Here is a 27,230-nt window from a genome sequence, read left to right as displayed (position 1 = left end):
GGCGAAGCTTGCACTAAACCGTGCAGAGCTTAAAACAGGGAAACTTCTGAAGACTAATCTGGTTGCTTCTAGGCTGTTTTTTGGCCTTAGCTAGGTGATGCAGGTTGTTTCTAGGTTGCTTCTAGGTCTTAGCTAGGCTTTTGATGGGTGGTGTGAGGTGGTTTCTACGTTGAACCTCAGCGCAGAGAGGTTCCAGTTAAACCACAGACAGTCACAGACACGACACGGATGTCGAAACTCTAGAGACAGAGCCTCGCACTGGAACCAAGCGTTCACACCTCAATAGATTTACGGGCACGTGGTCGTTAGCGTATGCCTTCCATCACTTCGATGTGTTCTCGTTGCCGCCGTTGCGTTGTTTCCAGTTCTCCTGTATTATCTCGTACATACGTGATTCGTTTCAAGAAACGACACATAATGATTATAATTCATTGTATAATAGTGTGCTTGAATTTAAGTCCTCGGGTGGAAAATCAGCACACGAAATATTCTCTATTGATGCATCAGGTACCACTAGAAAAAAGCAAGATGAGATGACGAAAGAAACGGCGTCTACAGTTTCTTGTGATATGTTTTATTGGTAATCACTATTTCAAACTACTTTCCGGAGAATGCAGAAATCTGGGCCAGGTTTCACGTTCAAGTCTTGTACGCGCACGTTTTGAGCATGTGCCCTAGAAAAGGAACGCATTTGAGAAATGTTATTTTATAAAGCAACTCACACGAGCTGCTCAACATCAACAATCTTTTCAAAATTTAATCTAGGTGTTGCAACAAAAATTATTTGTCCAGAAAGCAAAATTATGAAGCGTTGTGCAAACAAACATATAGTTGACTTACCTGCTTCATACTTCAGAAAAGAAGAACACATTAATCGACCAATAAAATTTACTGAAGGAAGGCCTCAAAGCTCGAGAAAATGAGCATCCATTATGCTGTAATAATATAAAATGTTATCTATTGTGCTTTGCATTCGATAAAGCAACTAATCCACATGCCTTAGACACGCATTAAGCTTTAAGATATTGGATACACCGAACTTTATTATTAAGAAGACCCGGAAACTTCAGCATGATCGAAACTCAGTTTGGTGAACCAACATAGACGCCATATAAAAAAATGTAGTAACAGGGAATGGCGAGTATAACTCTTTACGGTCCATTTATATATGAATATTGTGGGCGTTTGTTATGCGCTTGTTCCTCATCTGTACATCATCATAATCATCACAATTAGTTTGTCTCTCTATCTTCATCGTCACTGTGTGTCATCACCATCATCATCTGGTGTGTGCGCGCTCTGCCATAGCTGTCTGTTCGCTGCCCAGTCTTCGGGCCTAATAAACATCGTCTTAACCAAGGCCTCATAATATTCTCACCGCATATACTTGCCGGACCATGATAGAAAACTTTTTTCTTTGTTCCGCAAGTACTATAAGGACGGAGAAGCAAACACAAAAAAGCACTGACTCCAACACTCCGACAACAGTTTTCATACACTACATTGCAGTCATGGACACGTGTGCACTAAGAGTACTTACGGAAGGATGTCCTGATAGTAAAAATGCGGCAAAAAATGCTAATCAATGAACGTTACATCTGATTGGTGCGGCGTCTCTCATAATCATATGGTGGTTTTGGGACGTTAAACCCCAGATATTATTATTATTATTATTATCTGATTGGTGCGTAGGAGTAGAATGTTTTAAAACGAAAGTGTTTTATGCCGGATACCCTCAAGCAAGACCTTACTGACATCTCTTTTTTTCGCGGATATGAAGTACGTAAAGCGCACACGAACAAATGCAAAGAATAACTAGGAAGAAAATTTCGTGGGTTACGGGCGTCAAAACTACAACCTCTCGGCCTGTGACGATATTTTTCATTTGTTAGTTTTTCCAACGATGACTGCGGGGACCAAGTCTGGGCCGTCCAGAGCAACCTGCGGTGGCAAAGCTCAGATTTTCTGTCTCAACGTGGGAGCGGCCCGCTTTGAGATAATCGCGCTTTACGGGACTCGCAATAAAGCTTTTTTTTCCTCCATCCATCCAAGATTGTGTCTCGAAGGGCGTGAAATCAGGCTTGCTAAATGTAAGTGTTTACTGGAGCTTAATTGTGGTCGTGTACTTCATATTTTCACGGGGTCGTGTCGTTGACGACTGAAGCAGTCGGCGTGTCCAAGATGAAACTCTTTATTTGGGCGAACTTGTGGCCAGGAAGCGGAAAGTCAGACTACAAGCAATACACACTTTGCACTACTGAGAACAGGGCGTCAGCCATCGATACTCTGACAAGCGGTAAAACGTGTAGCCTTTTACGCGTGTGCTATAGAAGATTCCAGCGTTATCGCTGGTCGCCGCTGGTGGCCAAACTAGGCGCAACGGTCACGAGATACAAACGAAGAATACACGAGCACAGCCGCTGGACTCTCAACTGAACTTTATTCACGTCGACACACACTTATAGAATTGCACGTGGTCACACAAAAAACACGCAAAAGTAATAAAAACATACAGGGTTTCTACTTGCCTGCTCAAATACGAAATTTCCTTTTTGCTGCAGGGCGATGGACGGAGCGCTGATACATGAGTTGCTGTTATGAATGTACAAAGCCGCTATTATCTCGCGAGTTGTCTTTTTACTATTCCTGGCGATGACGTTGGTTTTTTTTTTCAAATTGAGGGGCGCACCCGCACTCTTTCCACTGCGCGCCTATATGTGAAAGGCCATCGGTGCGGCAATTGGCCTAGTGTTCCCTGAATCTAACATTGAGGCACCTTCCGGTTTGTCCTATGTATACAGCGTTACAAGACATGGGAAGCTTGTACACAACCCCCGTGGCGCAGTCAGTGGCTGGGGATCGGTGGTTGACACCGCACCCTTCCGTTTCCTTCTCATTTCTTTCTCTTGCCTTTTAGGGGCGAAGCTCCTTAAGGCGGCACCCGTTCGTCCCTCTTACTTGTCGCAGTCGTAGTGCGTAACCAGTCGTAACGCTAGTACCAGATCTTGACCTCCAAGGTGGTGCCGGTGGGAGATTTTTCCTGTGCGTTGTTGAACAATAAAAAATTCGCAGCGTGCGCGTTAACTAAAAGCCGAATTCTTCTGTCTCTCATTCCCCATTAGCAACCATTGGCATGTTCCAGTAGGAAACGTTAGTAGAAGTAGAAGTGTAAGTGTTAGCTAAAAGCCGAATTCTTCTGTCTCTCATTCCCATTAGCAGCCATTGTTTACCTCCAAGGTAGTGCCTGGTGAGATTTCTCCTGTGCGTGATTAAACAATAAAAAGTTGTGTTCAAAACGCCGTTGATTGTTGAAATAAACCAATGAAAGACGCCAGATGTTTTGTAAAAGCACAACGAAAGAACGCCAGATGTTTCTAAAGCAAAACGAAAAGACGCCAGCTGCTTAACGAAAGACGCCAGATGTTTTCTAAAGCAATGGTTTTCTAAACAATGAAAATTCACAGCGTACATGTAATACTAAAGTGAGCTGCAAGTCGTCATAACTCATCGAACCTTTAGTATAAACGCGCCCGATCTCACGTCGGTGATGATGCACTGGGCAGAATTCACGGAAGATTCACGGTTTACCGATGAACCTCCGCAGCTTCGCCCAGTCATCATCATTCACTCCGTGGATATGCTGTGATTTTTTTTGCTGACGCGCGCGCATATTCTTTCCATCTGATTAGGCACTGAAAAAACTACTTTAACACCGAATCGGGCTGCCACGTTCTTCAACCCATGCGACAATTAAGCCCCTATCTAGCGTCCGTTGCGCCTAGTTTAATCATGAACCCGTACCAACTTGCCCAACTATCAGCGTTACTGAACAAGGATGCGACCAATGTCAATGCCGACAAATAAATCAATGCAGCACTTACTTCGACATTTTCGCATGCAGTCTTCACAGCTTTCGAAGAACGAACCGACAGTTGGACAGATCCCTTCACGCACACGAGAGCAAGTGTAGAAATCGCCGTCGTTGTACCACATGCCGCTATTTTCTTCGCACTTTCCTCTCCTTGGTCGTGCTCCGCAGCTTCCTTTCACGCTATGACTTGGTGCTTAAATAGATAAGAGTAAAGAGGAATATGTATGGGCACGAACACGACACAGGAGCCTACATTTTCATAACTAATTGCTGATAGCTTGTTACAAAAGGACATTCTATATATATATATATATATATATATATATATATATATATATATATATATATATATATATGTATATATATGTATATATATGTATATATATATATATATATATATATATGTATATATATATATATATATATATATATATATATATATCATTAACATCGCTCGATATATTAACAGCGAAGCTCTTTAAGTTCGACGTAAAATGTGTGGCCGTGCTCTTTCATTATCATGAACGGGCATCTGCCACAGAAATTGGGCTAATCCCATTCTCACCGCTACGGCTTGGCCTGCACTAACCCCGAGAAAAAGTACACTGAGAGAAAGGAAGAAATAGAGAAACAAAGAGAGAGACGGAAAGAAAGATATAAAAAGAAAGAGAAAAATTTGTTGCCGAAAGAAAATTCATCACCAGGTGGGATTCGAACCCGCGGTCCCTGGATCCAAAGTTGAGCGTCATAACGTCTATTTTTGCGGAAATTCGGAATTTATCGGGGTTTATTTTTCGTGAATCCCGGATTCTCCTAAATTGGAACTGTAATTTTACATTCTTCTTACTAATCCAATATCTTAGATGAAATGATATCTCAACACGAAAACATCACGAAGGTTTGAACGCGCAAACACATATACACACAAGCTTGAATACAAAATATTTGTATACGAAACACGTATACGTTTGTTGCTTTTGTGCTTGTTGTAATCGATGTAAAAATACTTCATGAGATCCGTATATTCGGTGTCGTCTGGTGTGCCCCAGTCCCGCGAGGAGACCGTTTATAAAGATGTCGTCCAGCGCTCCTGCGACACGCGTTGGCGTCTCTCGATCCGTGCGCGACCAGCCCTTAGGTAAATGTGCAATGGGTGCGGTGTACGAGATACTGTTGACGGGAGGTTAAGATCACATATCAATGACCGCTCAGAACGTGTCCTTTCGGTGAGGAAAGGAACAGGGTCTTATTGGCCGTTAAAATCGGAATTTATCGGATAAATCGAAATAGTCAACAGTTTGCCGGCTAGAGTTTATCAGATTTTTTTTCTGATTAATCCGAAAACACGGAGCCCTAAGTATTGTGTAGCAAGGCAGTGCGAAAGGAAAGTGAGCGTTTGGAGGAGAGATGTGGTGGCGAGGAGTAGGGAAAGGACAAGGGGAGAGAGAAAAACACAGCACAGGAAGAATGGAAAAGAGAGAAATAGAGAGAACAAAATGCGGAAAGAAAAAGAAAGCCAGAGAGAGAGAGAGAGAAAGAACATCAAGGAAATAAAGATAAAGAAGTAGAAAGAGGGAGAAATAGAAAGAAAGAGGAAGCAGGCATCGCGTCGTCTAGCGACCAGATACCACAACACCTGGCCAAGCCGCGCATGCGCAGTAGCTAAGCCACGTACACCGGCGGAGACATCTCGCGCAACCTCCGCTCTATAGCGCATAGCCTAGCTGCACCCGATGTTGTCCAGAGAGTCATGGGGCGCACTAAGAACGTGTGTACTCCCGAGCAGGAAGCCGCGCACGAGAAGCAACGGGCCCGTGCATCGCTGTGCCAAGCTTTGCGCGACTTAGTGCAAACTGCCTGCATTTTTTTTTTCACTAAAGATGCTGCAAATTTCTCAGCCCCCAATTTCCAATGCTAGGGTACAAGTAGCATTGGAAGGATTGATGTTCGTTAACATTAAAGTAGGAGACTGTTCAACGCGCGGCATATGAAGCGACCGTATGACACGATGCTTTCACGATGCGAGGGGGTGATCGGGAAACCACCGCGTCATATGTTCGCCACATATGCTGCGAGTTCCTCATTTTGTTACTTGAATATTGACAAAAATATGTCCTCCCTTTGTGCGTTCTCACTAATATCGCCATAACATCTGTTTTAAATGCGAATGCATTTCTTAGTCGGGCTATGTCAGGCGTCCGGCGTTGTCTGCGCGCCGGCAGGTGTTATCTCTCCGCTCTCACTCCCTCTCTCATAGCAACAGCTGCGGGCGCGGGCGCCCCCTATCAACCGGAGCATGTGGTGCGAGAGAGTGTAGGAGAGGGTAGGTGCAGTGCTTCGCCGCTCCTTCTCTCGCCGTTCGCTCTCTCTCCTCCCTGCGCCCCACTCGCCCGTCCGCTCGCGCCTCACTCTCGACCGTTCGCTGGCTGGGCGCCTCTCAAGAACATCCGGAAATGTGTGCTTGAGACGCCACTGTGAAACGCCAACGGCGACCACAAGGCCGAGATTATGGCCGTCAGGTACAATGACAACACAAAGAGGTGCTGATGAATGTGTAAAGAAATGGTTACGGTACAAATCCTCGTCTCGTCTATAATTTGCGCCATTAAAATTACTACGCTGTGTACTCTCGGCGCAAGAAATGCATTCGCATTTCCTCACGATTCCCTTCGGGGATGTGGGGGCATTTTTTCTAGATGGTCATCGATTGCTGCTGCACGTTTTATTGTAGCAGGCTAGATTCACATAGCTAAGGCCGGTGTTTCTCATTGAAGTTCGTGTCTCTCTTTGGTAAATGAGTTCTGTGGAACCCCGCAAGGCGGCGGAAAGGTTACGAAAGCAATAACTGACAACCACCCGTTTCTAACACAAAGCGACTAAGATATTCATACGGATTCCTCAGAAAGCAAAGCTTCGTAGTTGAAGAAAAATCGTGTATAACTCCCTTTACCGCCCGCTCTTCCTCTGAGGCATGCCTAAAATGACAAAGCTACGCTGTTCCAGCACATACTGCCTCATTTAGAGTAGCATTCGGGGCAATAAATAACAGATGTTCATACTTACACGAAGGTGCCCAATGTTTTGTTCCACCTCCGGGTCTCCCCTTCGTTGGTTTTGTTGGTCTACGTTTTGGGTGGTGCTGTCCACCAGACTTCGTCGGCCGTTGGGTGCCGCCATGTCCTTTCTCGCTTTCACTGCTAGTGCCCGCCTCGTTTTCTTCGGAACCTGCGCATTCGTTTCGAAGCACCCCGATTATAGGCAGAGCTACATTGTGAGTCAATCATAGGGAAGCTGCGCGAAAGACAAAAACGGAATGTTACTGAAAACTAACCTTTATTGTGGCCAAGCACGTAAATAAATACACATACGTCAAGTACCTCCTCAATAACAAGAAAAATAAGGAAGAACGAACGATATGATATGGACACCAATGCAAGAAGCTGTCAGTGTATGATAAAGGTTAGTAACATGACCTGCTAGGAGAAAGATACGCAATTTTCTTGTCAGATAAGAAAACATACGGAGTGCCTAAAAATGTATCTCCTACCAACGCAATTCCGTGGGCATAGATAATTTGCCGCATTAACTGAATAATTCACCAACTAGCCGATACGTTCGCCCTTCATTCTTTGGGTTAATTCTATTTTGCGGGAGTATCAACAGGCCAGCGAGACACACTTACCATGTGTTGGTCGCTGTTTCCCTACAGAGGTGAGCTTTTGTTTGATTGGTCTACTTGGTCTACGTTGTTTCTTGTGCTCCGTTTCAGAACCACCAGGCTTCGTGCCACGCCCGTGTCCTTTACGAGATTCTCGGCTCGTTTCTTCTGACCCTGCGCATTTGTTCCAATACCAAGTGGGAACTTTAAGGCATATTGTTCACCCTCACAATAGCTTTTGCGCTGCACCAGAAGTAGATCTCTCCCCCACCCTTAATTAATAACGCTGCCATCTCTGCGCGCGCTTCGTACGTTAATAGAGCGTTTCAGTTTGTCCGGTACTCCACTATATTCAAAATGTTTTGCGTATAGCGCAATTCCGGGTGTGAACTGCGCATATCGTGCCCCCGAAGCAGCACATGGCCACACCACCGGAAGTGGTTGCCGTCCACCGCGAATTTATCAAGTGGCCTTCGTGCGCTCTGTAGCTCGTTAGCTCTGAACTGACGCATGTGTTTGCTTTATATTCATGTTCTTAAACTTCCACAGTAAAGTATTCGTATCGATTCGGTACCGTTTTCGAAAGCTATACTCAAATAATTGATGCTGTAGCCTTAGGGAGTAGCAATCAGCACTCCCGAAACCATGTAGGGCATAGATTACGCGTTTTTTTTTAATCCTCCATAGCTGGCCCCACTTGACGTGGTGGCAGCTACGGCACACCCAATCCGGTGTTACGTTATGCCTTTCCGATATCGGAGTACCGGACAGACTAAAAAACGATAATGGTATTGCGTTTTACCATATTTCCTGTCAATGTACGCTAATTAGCCAGTTTAACGCATACGCATTTTACGTGTGCTAAAAAAAAGCGTTGCCGAACAGCGTTGTTGCGCTGACAGAAATAATACGGGGCCCTATATAGTTAAGCTGCCATGGGATTGGTTCGCTTAATTGTCCATGTCATACACCTGTTTCACAACGTTAAACATCAGCAATTAAAAGTGTATGGCCAATCAACCGAGATACCATGACTACACGTGAAATGGCTGCTGCAAGTGGCTGTCATTTGATTGCTTTCATCATGAATGACGGGGCCGTGAGCTTTAGAAAAAAGGGCTGGTCAATAGAAACTGTCATGCTTCCTGATTCCACCTGTCTTCAGATATAGTAAGCAACTTATACAAACAAGTCAAACGACTGGACATGCAAACACGGACACAAGAGAAAAGTCAAGACACCACAAAATTCTATAGGTATTGCAGTGAGCTACTATTGTATTTAGGAGAATATACACGCGCTCATATGGACTATAACTGCTCGTTATTTTCGGAGAAGCAAAACAACACACTCGCTTATTCCGGGCTTCATGCAATGAGGGGAACTGAAGCGCTTATGTGGAAAATCAAGACAACAACAGAGCTGGTTCTTGTCCGGTGCTTGCAACGCGTTACATGTACATAACAGGTCACAGTGGTTGGATGTCGGTTCCGTAATATATTACGTTTATATTGCCACGCCCGCTTCTTCTTTTATTTTGATGTGTTCGAGTTTGACCAGCAAGGACGGTTATCAACGCTCGACGCTGGCCGTGAAGCAGTGTTCGAGAAGCTTCACGATTTTAGTAGATCGTTTTGTTAAGATTGCGTGCCGCACGCGAATGATCCAGCTTTGTCGAGAGATAACGCCGCCACCAGCGATATTGCTGGAAAGTTCCATAGCGCCTGTATAAAAGCCGACGCGCTTGACCGCTTGTCAGTTGATCGACGGTCGACGCTCTGTCCGCCGCTATCAGTGTGTTGCTGTAGATTGACTTACAGTTTCCCGGCCACAAGTTCGGCCAAATAAACAGTTTCATCTCGAACGTGCTGACTGCTGTCTTCGTCGTCACGACCACGTGACATCTGGTGGAGGTGCTGCTTCATGATCCGGACGCCACCGCGGGGCGCTGACCCAAGCCCAAGCCGAGAAGAAGACGACGCTAAGGACAACCCGGATCCTCGAACCAGCCGCCGGCAGAAGGGACTACAACCAGAGTACGGGCTCCTTCCCGAAAACACCAGGCAGCCGAAGACCGTCACATCGACCGCCGAGACGATGACAGACCCCCTGCCACCTACAACGGTAGTGATGCAACAGCCAAGGGAGCCACCGACTTTCCGTGGATCGTCGTTTGAAGACCCGGAGAGCTGGCTGGAGACGTACGAGCGAGTCGCCGTCTTCAACCACTGGGACACTGAAGAGAAGCTGCGCCACGTCTACTTCTACTTAGAAGACGCCGCGAAGACGTGGTTCGAAAACCATGAATCGAGCCTTCAATCCTGGGACCTCTTTCGGACGACGTTCCTTAATACCTTCGCGAGCATCGTCCGCAAGGAAAAGGCCGCTGCTTTGCTGGAGACAAGAGCACAGCTACCGAATGAGACGGTCACCATCTACACGGAAGAGATGACGCGACTTTTCCGCCTGGCTGATGCTGCGATGCCTGAGGAAAAAAAGGTCCGCTTCCTTATGCGGGGAGTGAAACAAGACCTCTTTGCAGGATTGGTGCGGAACCCACCGAAAACTGTCATCGAATTCCTAAAGGAGGCTACAACAATTGAAAAATCCCTCGAGATTAGGACGAAGCAATACAACCGCTCAACCCTGTCGACAGGCTACACAGAAGCGCACTCGCTAGGCACCGACGACCTACGGGAAACCATCAGAGCGATAGTGCGGGAGGAGCTGCGCAAGCTGTTGCCTTCAGCGCAGCCTCAAGTGGATTCGATCGCCGACATGGTCCGCGAGGAAATCCAGCAGTCGCTGGGCACCCCCGATGCAGCGCAGCCGCAGCTGCAAGCAATGAACTATGCTGCAGCAGCCCGACGCAACGCCCCCGCTCCTCGTCCACGTCATGACGCCGCGCCGCCGCAGCAGTTCGGCCGCCAGACGCCGCCGCCGCCACCACCACCAACGCCCTACCGTCCTCCTGTCGCCCGGCGCTATGCCCCGCGCTATGCCCCAAGGAAGACCGACGTTTGGCGCGCCCCTGACAACCGCCCGCTCTGCTACCACTGCGGGGAGGCCGGCCATACCTACCGCCGCTGCCAGTACCGTCAGATGGGGCTACGCGGATTCGCCGTCAACGCGCCGCGCCCCCAGCCAGGCGAACGGCCTCGCGACATCGACGACTTCCTCACCGGAACACAGTGGCAAGAACGACGACCTTCCCGCTCGCCGTCGCCCGGCCGCTACATGTCACCGCACCGCCGGCAGTACACTGGCCCAAACCGGGGCCGGTCGCCTAGCCCGTATCCGGAAAACTAAGGGCAGCAACCGATGGAGGTGCGGTTGCTGCACGACGAAATGCCGAAGATCCTCCGCGGCCGCCGACGACGACAACGCGAGGAGACCTGCAGAACACGACGCGAAGCAGACGAAGTCCTGCCGATGAAACCTCGCGGACCGAAGTAGACCTGACGACGCAACGGGGAAGCAGCGGAACAAACCGACGTAGCCGTGACCCCACGCCACGACCTAACTGCAACGCGAGACGACGAACTAGCGACCTCGACGTTCTTATCGACGGCCACAGCGTCACAGCTCTCGTCGACACCGGAGCCGACTATTCTGTCTTCAGTGGACCGTTCGCCACCAAGCTGAAGAAAGTAAAGACCGCTTGGAGTGGACCCGAAATCCGGACAGCTGGAGGCCACCTGATAACGCCGATTGGTGTCTGCACGGCGAGAGTCACCATCAATAACCGGACTTATCCTGCGAGCTTTGTAATCCTACAAAATTGCTCTAGGGATGTGATACTTGGAATGGACTTCCTAAGTGACCACGGCGCCGTCATCGACCTGAGATCTGAGTCGATAACGCTAACCTCAGACAAAGCGCTCCCGCCCCACGCGACGCCAGGGAACCATGCATTGAATGTGATAGAAGAGCAGGTGACCGTTCCGCCCCGCTCCAGCGTCATTATTTCCGTCGGCACCGAAAAACCTGCGAACCTTGAAGGCGTCATCGAGGGCGATCAGCAATTACTCCTGAACCGTCAAATTTGCGTCGCAAGAGGTATAGCCGAACTGCGTGACGGTAAAGCAAAGGTAGTGCTGACAAACTTCAGCCACGAATATAGGCACCTCAACATTGGTACGACGGTTGCCTACATTGACGAATGTGTAGCCGCCAGCGATGCTTTCGCCCTCTTCGATGCTGCCGAACCTGCTTCGACGAATAGAGGTCCCGAACCGGATTTTGACGTCAACCCGAACCTTGCGAAGGTCAAACAAGACCAGCTCAAAACCCTGCTCCTGCAATACAAGGATTGTTTCTCGTCGTCATCGCGGGTACGACAAACGCACCTTGTTAAGCACCGCATTATAACAGAAGAAGATTCTCGACCACTCCGTCAGAGCCCCTGCAGAGTTTCGACTCGAGAGCGCGACGCGATAAAGAAACAAGTCGACGAGATGCTACGCGACACATCATCCAGCCGTCCAAGAGTCCGTGGGCGTCACCCGTGGTGTTAGTGAGGAAGAAGGACGGGACACTGCGCTTCTGCGTTGATTATCGGCGCCTGAACAAAATCACGAAGAAGGACGTGTACCCCCTCCCACGGATAGACGACACCCTGGATCGACTTCACAACGCGACGTACTTTTCATCGATGGACCTCAAGACCGGCTATTGGCAGATCGAAGTAGACGAGAGAGACCGAGAAAAGACGGCTTTTATAACACCCGACGGCCTCTTTGAGTTCAAGGTCATGCCTTTCGGTCTTTGCTCGGCACCTGCGACGTTCCAGCGCATCATGGACACTGTACTGGCCGGATTGAAGTGGCAGACGTGCCTTGTGTATTTGGACGACGTCGTCGTGTTTTCCTCGACCTTCGACGAGCATCTCCGGCGGCTCGAGGCAGTACTTCAAGCAATAAAGGCCTCTGGACTGACCCTGAAGCCAGAAAAGTGCCGATTCGCGTACAACGAGCTCTTGTTTCTGGGCCATGTGATCAGCAAGTCTGGAGTGCGCCCAGACCCGCGGAAAACAGCGGCCATCGCCGACTTCGCGCCTCCCACCGACAAGAAGGCCGTGCGCCGATTTCTCGGCTTATGCGCCTATTACAGACGCTTCGTCAAAAACTTTTCACGCATCGCCGAACCACTGACGCTTCTCACGAAGACTAACGTGGAATTCAGGTGGGAAACGGAGCAAGTGCAATCATTTGAGGAACTTAAACGACGCCTGCAGACGCCACCCATACTTGCGCATTTCGACGATTGCGCCGACACTGAAATACACACCGACGCTAGCAGCGTAGGACTCGGTGCCGTCCTTGTGCAAAAGACTGACGGGCTTGAAAGGGTTATCAGTTATGCTAGCCGGTCACTATCCAAGGCAGAAGCCAACTATTCCACAACAGAAAGGGAATGCCTTGCCATCATCTGGGCTACGTCAAAGTTTCGCCCCTACCTCTATGGCAGGCCCTTCAAAGTTGTCAGTGACCATCACGCCTTATGCTGGCTAGCTAACTTGAAGGACCCTTCAGGTCGTCTCGCACGATGGAGTTTGAGGCTTCAAGAATTCGACATTACCGTCGTGTACAAGTCCGGACGAAAACACTCTGACGCCGACTGCCTCTCTCGTGCCCCCGTCGACGCGCCGCCGCAAGACGACGACGATGACTGCTTCCTCGGAACTATAAGTGCCGACGACTTCGCCGAAAGGCAACGAGCCGACGCGGAACTGGGGGGCCTTATGGAGTACCTCGAGTGCAAGACCGCCGTTGTTCCGAAGGTATTCAAGCGAGGACTGTCGTCGTTTTTCTTACGGAACGGCGTTCTCCTGAAAAAGAACTTCTCGCCACTTCGAACGGACTACCTTCTTGTCGTGCCCTCATCATTGCGACCAGAAGTCCTCCAGGCCCTACACGACGACCCGACGGCTGGACACCTCGGTGTTTCCCGCACCCTCGCCAGAATACAGGAAAAGTACTACTGGCCACGCCTTGCTGCCGACGTCGCCCACTACGTCAAGACTTGCCGAGATTGCCAGCGACGGAAGACACCACCGACTAGGCCAGCGGGACTTATGCAGCCAATCGAACCACCTCACCGGCCGTTCCAGCAAATCGGGATGGACCTACTGGGGCCGTTCCCGACGTCGACTTCCGGCAACAAGTGGATCGTCGTAGCGACTGACTACCTCACCCGCTACGCGGAGACGAAGGCCTTGCCCAAAGGCAGTGCCGCCGAGGTAGCAAAGTTCTTCGTTGAGAACATCCTCCTGCGTCATGGCGCCCCAGAGGTCCTCATCACCGACAGAGGTACTGGCGTTTACTGCTGACCTAACTCAGGCAATACTGAGATACAGCCAAACAAGCCACCGCCGGACCACAGCGTACCACCCACAGACCAATGGCCTCACCGAGCGGCTAAACAAGACCATCGCCGACATGCTGGCCATGTATGTCGACGTCGAACACAAGACGTGGGATGCCATCCTTCCGTATGTGACCTTCGCATACAACACGGCCATGCAAGAAACGACGCAAATGACGCCGTACAAGCTGGTCTACGGAAGGAGCCCGGCAACAACGCTCGACGCAATGCTACCAACCGCCACCGACGAAGACGATCTCGACGTTGCCGCCTATTTGCAACGCGCCGAAGAAGCTCGACAGCTCGCCCGCCTGCGCATCAAGAACCAGCAGAGGGTCGACAGCCGTCACTATAATCTTCGACGACGCCACATGGAGTACCAACCCGGTGACCGTGTGTGGGTCTGGACGCCGATACGCCGACGTGGGCTCAGTGAAAAACTTCTTCGGCGATACTTCGGCCCATACAAGGTGCTTCGACGTCACGGCGCTCTTGACTACGAGGTCGTCCCGGACGGCATTACGAACTCCCAGCGACGCCGCGCACGACCTGAAGTCGTCCATGTCGTGCGCCTTAAGCCGTTTTTTGCGCGTTAGCGAACCTGAGAACTCTACTTTTTCCTTTGTTATTGTAATTTATTTGTGCATGCATTTGTTTTTTTCCTTTGCATGTTCTGTTGCAAGCATCGGGACGATGCTTTTTCAGAGGGGGGCAATGCCACGCCCGCTTCTTCTTTTATTTTGATGTGTTCGAGTTTGACCAGCAAGGACGGTTATCAACGCTCGACGCTGGCCGTGAAGCAGTGTTCGAGAAGCTTCACGATTTTAGTAGATCGTTTTGTTAAGATTGCGTGCCGCACGCGAATGATCCAGCTTTGTCGAGAGATAACGCCGCCACCAGCGATATTGCTGGAAAGTTCCATAGCGCCTGTATAAAAGCCGACGCGCTTGACCGCTTGTCAGTTGATCGACGGTCGACGCTCTGTCCGCCGCTATCAGTGTGTTGCTGTAGATTGACTTACAGTTTCCCGGCCACAAGTTCGGCCAAATAAACAGTTTCATCTCGAACGTGCTGACTGCTGTCTTCGTCGTCACGACCACGTGACAATATAGCGTTGTAGAAGAGCTAAATAACAGCCAGACGTCACACAGTGCGATTCGCGCAACGAATGGATCGTTGAATGCTTCCGGCCCATTACAAAAGGCTCAGCCATAGTTCTTCACCGTCATCAGCCACATCACAAAGTGCACATAATGACTTACAGATGTGTAGCGGGTACCGCGCTTATCCGCAGAATGACGAACATTGGCACAATGGGTGCTTCCCTACTTCATGAATGTCACGGTGGTTTATGGTGTAGTGGGTACCTTGCAATTGTACTTGTACTAATTGCCCCTAGCGAGTCTACAACAGGCTCTGGAAGGCCTGCTCTTCCAGCTTTCGCTGTGACTGTGGTGTGTGCACCGCGCAGGCCTCGCGATTTATTTCCCGCTTTGTTTTCTCATCTCAGAATTTTTTGTTTCAAACAGCCGAATGTGCATGTATTGAAGTAATCGTTAGTGCATGAATTCAGAATGTACAGGTCGGTCCACTGTTAAAGGGAACAATTGCGTTCAGGGCATGTCAGGATATCGCTCTCTTGCAACAGTACAGTGGCTTAGATTTACATAAGACTACTGGTGGTTGACAGTTCCGACTCCCTTTGACAGACCAGTACCTTGAACAAACAACGTTTCCACATCCACTTGGAATGAGGGGGCCAGCAAAATGAAGGGGGCTCATTCGAGTGTTCCCTTTAACAGTGGACCGACCTGTACGTTTGTGTGTAGCATGTCAGCTTTTGTTTCTGCCTCGGTTTTCCAACCACAACAGCGGCTCGATGGCGCACCAAAAGCGCCTGCTCCTAAAGGGGTGTTCACACGAGGGAGAAATCCGCGGGGTCACGGGGGGATTGCGGATCAGGTGACCACGACGTCACGGATTAGTGAGTGAGCGCAATCGCCCGCGCCTCATCGGAGGAGACAGGGACCTTTTCCCCGACAGGTCAAACGGTCTCCCGGTGGTGGGGGATATAGCGAAATTTTGAGCTCTTGTTTGGCCACTCAGCAGCTCGTCAAACGGGTGGTAGAAGGCACCAGACTAGTCTGGTAACACTGGTCTCCCCCTTCGTTCTCCTCGTCCGTGTGAGTGGGGGACATTTGTGGAGAATTCTCCTCGCGAATTGACGTCACTGGGCTCCGCCTTTATCCCTCGAGAATTTGTCCCCCGTGTGAAAGACCTTACAGGGACACTGATGGCAAATAATAAGTCGACATGAATTGTTGAAGTGGCATTGCAGAAGCCTCGTATCGTTTGGCTGATGCTAAGGAAAGCTGTAGCTTGAAAGAAAACTGAAGTTTTGGGGGTGAAGCACTTTAGGGTCTCGGCTTGTAGGTGGGCATCGTCGTGTCCTGTCTATTTGCTTGAGCGCAAGAGAGGGCGCCACCGCCCCAGCGCTCGCCGTGTAGCGAGAGAGAGCGAACGGCGCGCATTGACTAGGGAAACGCTCTTTCTACGATGAACGCTGAACTAGCAGCTGGCAAGGAACGAGAACACGCCCTCGCCTGCGAGAGACAACGCCGACGCAGGCAGCGTCTGCTAGCGAGTTTCTTGATTGAAAAGTCAGCAGTTGTTTCGTGTACGAATACAACCGATGAGCGAAGCTCCTTAGAAATGGGACGCAAACGACTATATCTTTTAGGGGCGTAGCTCCTCTTAGTCTAACCTTGTCACATGTGAGGCGTAACCGGCAGTATCTCCCGAACAGTATATAGATGGCGCTGTCTCGTAGAAGTACATACAAACTGCAGTTGACTGATGATATTCTAGATGGCGCTGTACACAATCTGTGTTGGTCCAATAGAAGTGTGTGCAATAGTGCGCTTGCGTGAATCGCCACTAGATGGCGGTGGAAGTGCCGCTACTCTCCGATCGACTGCTGCGCGGGCTATGCCTGGGTTGAGGGGAACGAGTGCCTCTCTCAGTCTCCTGGATCGTCGCCGTACGTGTCGGATCGTTGTCGGGGCATGGACGAAGCGGAGTGGCGGGCGGGGAGTGCCGCGGCGGCTCGTGCTCGTCGCCAGGATCCCGCGGTGCGAGCTCGAGAAGCGGCGGCGAAGCGAATGCGGCGCCTGGCAGGCCTTGATGGTGCTCGTGCGCAGGAAGCGGCGCCAGCGGTCTCACATTCAAGGAGCCGACGCGCGGTTCGAGCGGAAATTTCTCGTTCATTCGTTTGGCGACAGTTGCGACGTGTGTGATCGACTTTGGTTCGATAATAACCTCACCGCGGTGTTTCACACTCTTTATAGGATGTACTGGGCGCATTTCACGTAAGAGTTGCACGGCATACCGATGATTCCCTCCGGAGCTTAGCCCGACTCATCATCATTCACCCCGTGGATATGCTGTGATTTTTTTTATATGTTCGTTTTGAAACTGTTTTTTTTTTTTTGCGCAACGCGTCCCAAACGCCGCGCGCGCTCATTGTCTTTTTGCGCCGGCGTCGGGTGTGGAGAGCATCTGCTACTACCTTCGACAAAGCGACCGTAGTGTGCTAGAAGAATGGTTGCCATTTCACAATCCATGATAAAGGTGGTGAAAGTGAAGACGACCATTATAACAAGTTGGGCGTAAAGCTTATTTCTTTTAAGCTTGAAGTTCTGGTACGCTAGAACCAAACAGCTCAAGGCCTAAACATTTCCTCTTACATAACTGGCCACTGCAATCCAAAGCGATGCTTAAGAGAAGGGAGCTTCAAAGGCGACGGCAGGGTGCGCTCCTAACGAGATTAGCTCCTGAAAAATTACACCACCTCCCCCTAAAGGGGACCATGAGGCGATGCAAAGCCGGAGCACTTCTACGATCGCATCCTGTTGGCGTTCGTTGGGCATGCTATACCGGCCTCGAGTCGTGGAACGTGAAGAGGAACGCTACGCGCGTCGTGTGTTCTCTCTAGCCTGGCCGTTAGTTCTCACAGGGCGAGCGGGGAGCGTGGTGGACAGGCGCGCGGGAGGGGGGGAGCGTTGGAGAGGAGAGAGAGGGGGAGGAGGATGCGCATGCGCAGTAAGGGTGGTCACGCCGCACACCATCAACGCCGGATTGAACTCCGCCATAAGATGCTTCGCATCTAAAACCGACTGCTCGCGCTGCAGAACCGTTTACCGGCCACCCCGTATATAAAGGCACTGCATCTTGACCTGCAAGGTAGTGCCCATGAAATATTTCTGTTGCGCGTAGTTGTACAAATAAAAACTCTGAGCGAGCACGTTAACTAAAAGCGGACTGCAAATCTCTGTGTCTAATCTTCCGTCTCTTATTGCCCATTAGCAGTGAATTTGCTGTGGCAAACAACGGCGTGCACTGCATGCTCCGCCCCCCCCCCCCCCAGGCTTCACGTCAGTGGAGCTATTTCATTATAGCGCCAACGGTCCCGAATGAATTTTTAAAGACGATAGTCTTTCTTGGGGAACTTAAACGCAGAAATTTTGGTCTGTCTTTCTGTCTTTCTGTTTGTCGGCACGTCCCTCGATTCAGCCACTCGGCCAAAGTTGAACCACTTGCCCAAGGGCCAGCCGTCTTGAACTGGTATGGCTGTTCATACTTGTGAACGTTGTCGATCAAAAAGTAAAAAATTCGGCAGATCCCACGTACCGTGGGAGTCGATGTTATGCGAAGCATGCGGCGGGTAGGTGACTGTGGCGTAACTTTTTTTACTGCGAACACGTTACAAAATGACGCTAACGATTTGTATAAATTTTATACGCACACATATATATGTTGAAGAGCCGCATATGTGTTAATAACCAGTTGTTTATGGTTGGGTAACGCTGCCAATGGCAACGTGGGTATTAACAACACCAGAAGCGGTAAGCTGATATCTAGTGCTTATGCGTGTCCCGAGAACGCACACACGTTTCACGAACCCGTGTGCATGTGTGCAAGAAGTTCTTGACAGTTCTTGAACAAGGGCATCATCACCGTTATCAGTGAGCTCCAGCAGCTGGTCATGACTTCTTATAGGATCCGGTCATGATCGTGGTGACGAGGGGTCCATGTGTAGTGAAGTATGTGGTGTAGTAGAGCTGTTGGAATACGTGGATGCCTCGGTCATTTCGTTGACAAATTGTCAGTCGACAGAGCCAGCGACATGTCGCGACCTGAAGCCGCCCTTCGCGGTGGTGAGGTATAGGCCTTCGAGGCTGGTAGGCCTGGATAGTGCTACATAGACCAACATCAGTGGATGGTGTTTGTCATATTCGTAGACTACCTGGGCGTATGTGGCCTACGTAGCCTAGTCTACAAAGCGGATGTCAATCAATCTGGCATCATCCTCGGTCAGCATGAGGCCATCGCCTAGCCTCGTAGGAAATGAAGAGGACACTGCGTCGTTCTGGTGGATGAAGTACACTTTGCGGTGCAGTGATGTGGATATCATATGTACTTTTCGTTAATGTATTCCTTCGGGGTCGAGCAATGCTTCATTATAGCTTGCTGAATCATAGGAATACAAACGTAATGTTTATTAGACTGCTGTAAGAGCGGAGCCAACACTGGAACTACAGACGTTAATCTCATATGACGCCTGTACCGTAGAAGTACACATCATAGAGGTATCATGTAGTGTTTGTTTCTTTCTCGTAAAATTAGATAGCCAGCACCATAACCACGATTGACGTTGCACCGATATTACGCCTGCGTAGGCTGTTTTTCCCAACCACTTTATAGACCTGGCGTGGCTCAGTGGTAGAATACCTGATTGCCATGCAGAATGCTTGGGTTCGATTCCTGCTGGGATCCTAATTTTTATTCTTCCCATTTGTTGAGTCAACGCTGCCGATGTTCGTTTTCCTTAACGCTCTTGCATTTAAGTTACCAATGTCTGTTCTCGCCGTTCCTGGGTAGATATAAACTGTCAATCACCTGTGGCGCATACCCGTACACGGCGGCCCGTGGTAAACGGGTATGCGCCACACGTGTCCAGTGGAAAGGGTTTGACGACGTACGCGACAAGATTTTAATGTTATTCATGTCATGACCCGGCAGTCATATCCGCCAAATCCTCTTACCCTCCCATGAAAATTTTGGTCTACACCAAGTTAAAGAGGCCATCATGAGAGCACCCAGACGTAGGCGGCTAGATAGATAGATAGATAGATAGATAGATAGATAGATAGATAGATAGATAGATAGATAGATAGATAGATAGATAGATAGATAGATAGATAGATAGATAGATAGATAGATAGATAGATAGATAGATAGATAGATAGATAGATAGATAGATAGATAGATAGATAGATAGATAGAAACGCTCAAAGTGCCAGAGGTTCGCTAAGAAATGCTTCGCATTTAATATCACGCATATCTGAGGTGCAACATCACTAGGTAAGTATTAGGTGGCGTGTTCCTTTAATAGAAAATGCATACATACGTAATTTTAAGGACCCTAGTTTCTAAGCTGCGCTGAAAATGCATAAGAATGGAAGCTTGAGCGAGTTGGTATGCGTTCATCTTTGTTGAACAGCGCTCACTAGACGACGACGAAGTAAAAGAAGGCACAGGACAGGCGCTGCCTGTCGTGTGCCTTCTTTACTTCGTCGTCGTCTAGTCAGCGCTGTTTCAACAAAGCTGAAAATGGCACTGCGCTGAAACTTGCCTTCCTCCGTGCCCTTCGCACGAGCTCATTGTTGTGTTTCGGTTTCGGTTCTGTATTGCACTGTACGAATGCCATGGGTTGGTGTTGAAAAACTTTAGTTTTGAGAAGGCCAAGAAGGTGAAAAAAATATTTAAAAAATGAAAAAGCAGCGTTGTGGGCGGCCTTCAGGCTGCCGGTTGTGGGCGCCGCTCTGGCGTTCCTGTTTTACTCAGGCGACGTGTAAATAAAACAGTGTGTGGAGAGTACTCGTTGAGTGCGGACGTTCTCTGCTTCAGCGCTTCGCGCCAAACCGCGTTTTCGGGCTGGCTGGGCGTCCTCCGCCGGTCGCGTTGGTCCACCGCCGGTCTTCGCCTGCTGCTGCACCGGGACTACCAGCACGCAACACAGCACTCATGTTTCCCGACGTATTGCCAGGATGGCGTCCATATCTCACACAGCGCCTCTTCTATCGTCTTTACACGACATTTGCAGCGAAGCACGCAGATACGCGGCCAATTTTTTGTGGTGCGCATACCTTTATCATAATTCAAACCGCCAGTCTCAGAGAACGGACTAATACGTAGCATTGCCCGCCCTCTACTCTCATTACTGCCCGACAGCTGACGTTCAGGCTACCAGAACAAGGGATTCAGAACGTTTTAGACGTTCTCAAACATTCACCTTTCGCTTTGACGTAAATTTGCCTGTAATGCGAGTTTAAGTTGTCCGTACTTCCGGGGTGGCTTACTTGGCTGCGATTCGGCAGAGCTTCCAATCTGCCCTGCGGATAACTCCCATTAACGGGTTCTGGCAACAATAATACGACACGTGTAGTATCAGTATTGGGTGTTTCTCTTTGTACAGCCTTCTGTAGTTCAGCTCATTGCCCACCAAAGCCTCCCCACGTCTCCATTTATCCTAAAAACATTCTAGCATAGGAAGCAGATGTCATGTATTGTCGAAGACTTGGGAGTCACCTGACCAAAGTCATGGCCCATGACTTCGGCTTCATATCTTTCACTCGTTTGCTATGCCCATGACTCATGGGCATAGGAGACCAGTGACACTGGCCAAATAGGTATTCACGATTTCTTATCTCCTTGTTCGGAAGTGTATTACTTAGAAGTGTCAGCCGCAGCTGTGTTGTCATATTCGCGTAAGAATCTCTTAAGGCAGCATAGCCGTCATATAAGGATTACGTTTCTATCGTTATTGGGTTCATTTTATGGTAAACTTTATGTGTTGTGCACTGATATATTGTGATGCTTGCGTTGTAATCTTTACTAGCAACATAATAACAGCATTGTAGTGAAAAAAGAAAGAAAGATGAAAAGATACCGATCAGCATTCAGGTTCGACTGGAGCCACCTCAACTGTGCGAGTCATGAGTATCCCAAAATAAATTTCCATGATGTCACCTACGCAACTGAGTTTCTTTTTACTCTTCTTCTCTTTAGAGAGCCCATATTATTATTCTCTTCTGAGTGAAGTCTTGGGTGATGTTCTGAGAAGTTTATGAATGCTATGAACTTTTCTTTTTTCAGGTTCACGAAAGCTAACTAAAAACCTATCTTCGCTTGGCAAAGATATCCGTAACAGACTTCGCCGCTCTGGAACTTACCTTCGCAGAGAAGAACGACGACCAGTATCAGCGCCAGCCTCTTCATCATGGCTTTCTCGGTCCTTGGAGGTAAGTGGTGATGCAGGCAAAAGGAGTCACTTCTGCCGCGTTTGGGCTCTGCGAGCCTGTATTTATAGCGGCCTCTCGAACGAGAAATTACACCTTAAGAAACAACAACTTACTTGCGTAACTCCTAGCGCCTTTAAAGATGGATGCATGTAGCATAACAACTAGAAATGAACTTGCTTAAGATTCTGCGCCAGAATGAGCTACGTGTTGGGCCGCCCGTCTGAATTGCAGGATATATTTTTGTTGCTTCTCATGCACTTAAAAACACGCCCGTTCGAAACGTCCTTGAATGCTGATTGGCGCGTCCTCCAATATAATTATCAGGAAAGTGGTTTCGCTTGCCCTTGCCTGAAAATAAATGAACTGAGCCTATTGCGATGCCAATACAGATATAATATGCGCATCTGATTGTCAGCGAAGGGCAACGACCAGGAAAGGGCCACTTTATGAATAGCTTGTGTTGCGAGCAGGGCTTTGTTCGGCAATTGTAGAAGCGCATATAATAGTGCGCGATTCCTGTCACTCCTTGCGCCTGTTAATAGCTTTGCTATGAAAGTGAGTGGGAAAATGTATTCATTTGTTTTGTCACGGAATATGATTTAATCAAGATCATGGATGCAGCAATTCTATTAGCGTAAGACGGTGACTGCGAAATGTAGTCTACAGAAACAGTTTTTCTTACTTTCTGCTGAGACTACTGCGTATAAAGGCAAGCGTTTTCGCGCATACTAGGCATAATGGCATCCTGATGAGCGCGTCCACAATGTCCGACAAATCCTCGGCTCAGTGTTATCGCAAAGGAAAGGACTTCTTTTACGAAATATGCAAATATGCTGTGAGCGTCGTCGAGTGGATTGCTCAACATGGTGCGCCGGCCTTGGCTGAAGGCCACGTTATTTTAACACAACGTACTCGACGTGCGCGATGGTCAGGTGACGTCTCCAGAAAGTCGCGATGCCGCGCCATGTCCAAGTGCGCAACCGCAGTAAAGAGAATACGCGTCGCGCCGCCGACCGCATCGCGGGGGTACACCATTAACTCAACGATCGTAGTGGGGGTATAGGAGCGCCTTAAATCCTTACCAATCCTAGTCGGAGTAAATGAGCACCTTAACGATTGTGGGTGGTTGTTCGAAGGGAGCAGGGACGGATTACAGGCAGGACGCGCCTAATAACGCCGGCGCTTTGTAGTCTACACTGTACCAGCACAGCGTCTTCCCTGATGCGTCTGCGGGTGTGGTGCTGTGCACATTAAATTTTTCTGTGGGTTGTCTGCTTCGAATCTTCGGCTGCGCGAGAGGCAGAGACAGAGTACTACAACGTAAAAAGGACAATAAAAATCTCAGCATATCCACGGAGTGAATGATGATGAGTGGGCGAAGCTGCGGAGGTTCATCGGTAAACCGTGAATCTTCCGTGAATTCTGCCCAGTACATCATCACCGACGTGAGATCGGGCGCGTTTATACTAAAGGTTCGATGAGTTATGACGACTTGCAGCTCACTTTAATTTTACATGTACGCTGTGAATTTTCATTGTTTAGAAAACCATTGCTTTAGAAAACATCTGGCGTCTTTCGTTGGTTTATTTCATCAATCAACGGCGTTTGAACAAAATTTTTATTGTTTAATCACGCACAGGAGAGATCTCACCAGGCACTACCTTGGAGGTAAACAATGGCTGCTAATGGGAATGAGAGACAGAAGAAGTCGGCTTTTAGCTAACACTTACACTTCTACTTCTACTAACTTTTCCTACTGGAACATGCCAATGGCTGCTAATGGGGAATGAGAGACAGAAGAATTCGGCTTTTAGTTAACGCGCACGCTGCGTATTTTTTATTGTTCAACAACGCACAGGAAAAATCTCCCACCGGCACCACCTTGGAGGTCAAGATCTGGTACTAGCGTTACAGCTGGTTACGCACTACTACGACTACGAGGGACGAAGGGGTGCCGCCTTAAGGAGCTTCGCCCCTAAAATTTGCGACTGAGGATGAGTTGTGCGATCAAAGAGAGTGTGCCCAGCCGAGCGAGCGGGCGAATGTGTGTGAGTGAGCGAAGTGCATTTTGTAGACGTCGTCTGTCCTAAATCTATCCCAATCCAGTGGATTCTTTTTTTAATGCAAACACTGTTTTTCCTTTCGTGTGTTTCTATCAGGTTGGGTACGGGATTCTTGTATTCTCCGTGGCTAGCTCCTTCATCCTTGAATGAAACCACGGAACCATGAACGGCAACAGATAAAGCTTTTTTCGCAAATATATTCTGCGCGCGAACTAGTGGGAACCATGAAGGGTGCGAAAAGTCTGTGGAACAAACAAGAATTGCTATAGTATTTTCAAACTCTCGGGTCAATTATTTCGTTACGCACCAGGTGGTCCGGACGCGTAGATGCTTTCCATTACTCTATTTTTCTCATTACAACTGCTCACTGGTGTAGGATCCGTTTTAAAGAATAGCTATGAGGACGTCTTGCTTGAACATAACGCAGCAAACTTACTTTTTTCTGGACTAGCTTTAGAAACTACCACAACAACGATGACGCTGTACTCAACATCAGCGTTCTATTGAACATTCGCTTGCTTTATCGGTTTGCAGTGTGTAAGCGGCGGAATGTTCCTTCACGGTAGACCTGTAACGAGAAAAGTATTGAATGACTTCACGCAGGAATTGACAGCGGCGACCAACGAACAGCTGCCGCGGTGCATCATTAAAGGGGATCGGTAACACTTTTACAGCGAAAGCTGTTATGAGATCACAACAACGGCCGTTTTCGGCGCCGTAGTTGTCCGCCGCCGCCGCAGCCGCCGGTGTCCGTAACCGCTGTCGCGCGAAATAATAAAAAAATGAAATAAGCAGAAAAATCTACGATGGAACGGGGTTGGAACCTGGGTCCTCTGCGTGGGAGCCCAGTATTCTAACTCAGAGCCATGCCGCTGCTCGAAACTCCTTTGCAAAAACACCCTATACAGGCTTCATGTCGGGAAGGAACCACATTAACATATGTAATGTAGCGTGGTAGAAGAGTAAAATATCAACCAAGTGTCACACAACGCGAATTCTGTAAGCAGGCGTCACACAATGCGAATTGCGCAACGAGTGTTTTGTTGAATGCTTCCATCCAATTACAAAGGGCTCTGCCATAATTTTTCATCGTCATCAGCCACAGCATAAAAAGTGCATATAATGTCTTACAGGTGTTTAGCGGGTACCACGGTTCTCCGCATAATGACAAAAATGGCGTAGTGGCTGCTTCCCTACTTCACAAAAATTATGATGATTTATAGCGTAGTGGGTTCCTCGCAAGTGCACTTCTATTGGTTGTCAAGGAAACCCATGATGTCCCCATGATGCATTTCCTCGGGGTCTCAATAAAGTTCTTGCCCTCTCTCTCTCTTTCTCACGTTAACGTATGTTATACAGCGTGGTGGGAGAGTGAAATAACAACCGCGCGTCACACAATGCGAATTACGTAACTAGTGGGTTGTTTAGAGCTTCCAACCCATTACAAAGGCTCAGCCTAATTCTTCATCGTCATCAGTCGCCGCGTCAACAAAGTACACATAATTCCTTACAGATGGTACCTCGCTTGTCCGCAGAATGACGAATAATGGCGTAGTGGGCTGCTTCGCAACTTTACAAAACTTATGATTTGTGGCGTAGTGGGTACGTTGCTAGTGTGCTTGTATTAGTAGCCCCAAGAGAGTTTATAAAGGGCTCTAGAAATGCCACTATGCCAGCTTTCGCTGTGACTGTGCTGCGCTTTCCGCGCAGGCCTGGCGTTTTTTCAAATAATAATCGAATAACCTCATTGAATTATTTTATTGCTTCACAAATCAACTGTCTGCAATTTATTGTAGAATGTCTCAAGTACAAGCGAAGTAACATGTCGCAGCTTTTAAGTCACAGGTTTACAAGTAGCCAATCTCTAGATTTGCGGCACAGAGCGCGGCTAGGTTTATTCTGTCCTACAAAAGAAGCCTTGAGATCAACACTATCGCGCAGGTCACGTCAAATGGAGCGCGTTATGACCCAAGCAGACGACGCTACCAATCCTACGGATGTTCCGTGACGTAGAGTGGACATATCCAATCAGATCGAGCGCCCGTGCCCCGTCTTATGGAAGGATGCTACGTAGAACGTCATGTGAGAAGTTCAAAACTGGTGCGTTTGAGCCGCTAAGACCTTAAGCGATTCGCATGTTTGAAGCATGTAGTAAGTTGCATAGTTGATGCAGACAGCTCAAATCGGTCTGCAACTGATTCTTAGGACTCGCTTTACCGGCTCAATGTGTTTATACAAAATCGTCAAAATCATTTTATCGTCACTTTAACACATGTAATATTACGAGGCCGAAGCATGACATCGCCTCAGGATTCCCACGATCTGAATTGGACAACAAGTGTATGGTTTAAAGATACATCCATCGAAAAACGCTCACACAAGAATAATCATCGTCTTTAACTACAGCATCCTAACAAGTGTGCACATGAGTAGGCAGAAGCGTAGCCAGAAATTTTTTTCGGGAGGGGGGGGGGGGAGGTTCAGCCATCCTTTTTGAATGTTCGTGCGTGCGTTTGTATGTTGCGTGTATATATGCACATGCAAAATCGAAAAATTTCGGGGAGTTTCAACCCCCCAACTCCCCCCCCCCCCCTCCACTGGCTGCGCCCCTGTCAGTAGGTGCTCGTAATGCCGTACGGGCACGTAGTGGCTACTTCATTAATTAGCATGATCATGGAATTATGGCGCACACTCTTAATCAGATCCTAGTTAAGTGCTTTCTATATCCAGGAAACCAGACGAAAAATGTCCGGTTACCTGGCTATATCTAGCACTTTAAGCGGGACCTGATTATGAGTGTAGTGGGCACTTCGCAACTACACCTGAAGTAGGCAGTCTAGGATAGTTTAAACCAGCGAAATGTTGCCTGTCCTCGCGACACGGTTGGAAGTGCCCATCGAGAAGCGAGG

General features: G+C 48.6%; 1 long non-coding RNA gene across 1 annotated transcript; it reads right to left on the bottom strand.

Annotated features, from left to right (window-relative positions):
• Positions 1–559: 559 nt before the first annotated feature.
• On the bottom strand, positions 560–7,731 carry LOC119377751 (uncharacterized). Its single transcript, XR_005180865.1, has 4 exons — positions 7,554–7,731; positions 6,935–7,096; positions 3,882–4,064; positions 560–674 (listed from the first exon to the last, which is right to left on the bottom strand). It is a non-coding gene; the product is annotated as an uncharacterized LOC119377751 (long non-coding RNA).
• Between the last annotated feature and the right edge of the window lie 19,499 nt (positions 7,732–27,230).

This window comes from Rhipicephalus sanguineus, unplaced genomic scaffold, assembly GCF_013339695.2.
Source record: "Rhipicephalus sanguineus isolate Rsan-2018 unplaced genomic scaffold, BIME_Rsan_1.4 Seq5626, whole genome shotgun sequence".
NCBI classification, from domain to species: Eukaryota; Metazoa; Arthropoda; class Arachnida; order Ixodida; family Ixodidae; genus Rhipicephalus; species Rhipicephalus sanguineus.
This window is presented reverse-complemented; position numbering and strand designations above follow the sequence as displayed.